Below are 1,486 nucleotides of genomic sequence, written 5' to 3'. Positions count from 1 at the left end.
GTAGGCATCATTGCATCTGCTTTGTGAGATGGAGGAGGACTTTGTGGATTGGTGTTGGACATATGGGTTAATGGGTTAATGTTGGACTTGTGGGCTTGGCCAGCACTGGGTTGGGATGTTTTCTTGATGCACAGCTAACCTTTATATAAAACTCTCTCTTATACATGAGTTTCTGTGGAAACACAGGAGGTTTTGTCATATGCATAGCGCAGGTTATTCATAAGCCTTCTTTCAATCCTAGACTGCATTCTTCTTCCTGTAATCCAGCGTCTCTGATTATTTGCTCAGCACGCAGATGGATTAAGTGTGGTGATAGGATGCAACCCTGGTGCACACTTTTCCTGATTTTAAGCCATGTTCTATTCACCCAGCTGCCTCTTGATCCATGTGCAAGTTCCACACGAGGACCCGGAAGTGTTCTGGAGTTCCATTCTTCTCAAGGCTGTCTGTAGTTTGTGATGGTCCGCCCAGCTGCATGCCTTAGCATAGTCAATAAAACACAAGTGAACATATTTCTAGTGTTCTCTGTGTTGAGCCAAGATCCCTCTGACATCAGCAGTGATAGCCCTTGTTCCACCTCCTCTTCTGAGTCAGGCGTGCACTTCTGGCAGCTGTCCTCCAAATTTCCTGGCACAGACCGGAAGCATTTCATTTGACGAGAAACGTTTCTTTAATGTTTGCATCCAGACTAGCACCAACTCCACAGGAGGAGCCATTCCAGCTTCACAGGTGCAAAACGCTGCCCAAAGGGACGGGACTACGACACGGAAAGAGTGCTTGGAGCAGACCCCACTGGGCAGCGCTTGCTCCTCCAACAGTGTAACACCATCACAGGCATCGTGCTAGCCGGATAGCTGACAACCATTGGGCGGCAAGAAACATTTCATTAGACAAAGTTCTGCTTCTTCTCATGATGCTTTTAGTCTGATAATGCTTTGATTCTGTTCATGAGATTTTCAGTGGCTCATTCATCGGGACTGGATAGCCTATTTCTTCTTCATAGCCTGTTGTTCCTTTGGAAGCTCTGCTGAAACGTATTCACTGCGGCGCTTGAAATACCAGTGACACAGCTTCCAGAATCACAACAACACACAAGCCGTTATAGGACGACAAATTGATCGTGGTGGTTCAAAAGAACAGGAAGGCTTAAAGCTGTTTCAGTAAAAAAAAAAAAAAAAACGTGGAGGGGAAATACATGTGAATTAAGTGCCTGGGAAATCCCCTCGGACCATGGACCTGGGATGTGACTAGCCCTGCTCACATGCAGACTGCATGGGGAAGTGGATGGTTGCAGATGCAGTTAAGTTAGAATTTAGCAATCTATGTTACTCTTCCTTATGATTTATTTAAATTTGTCCTAGTTTTTAATATTTTCTCTCTTTTCAATTAAGGGTTTAAAAATCTGTTTTATTTTTAGTCTTACTTGTTATTTGGTTGTTGTTTTTTAAATCATTGGAGGCTTGCATGGCTCTTATCACAATCCATA

General features: G+C 44.0%; 1 non-coding gene across 1 annotated transcript; it reads right to left on the bottom strand.

Moving 5' to 3' along the window:
• Positions 1-672: 672 nt before the first annotated feature.
• Positions 673-869, bottom strand: LOC115871906. The gene has a single exon (XR_004047545.1). It is a non-coding gene; the product is annotated as a small nucleolar RNA SNORA74 (small nucleolar RNA).
• Between the last annotated feature and the right edge of the window lie 617 nt (positions 870-1,486).

Source organism: Echinops telfairi, unplaced genomic scaffold (assembly GCF_000313985.2).
Source record: "Echinops telfairi isolate 266 unplaced genomic scaffold, ASM31398v2 ScPeMD7_7410;HRSCAF=8448, whole genome shotgun sequence".
Taxonomy (NCBI): domain Eukaryota; kingdom Metazoa; phylum Chordata; class Mammalia; order Afrosoricida; family Tenrecidae; genus Echinops; species Echinops telfairi.
Note: the sequence above shows the minus strand (reverse complement) of the source record. Positions and strands in the feature narration are given on the sequence as shown.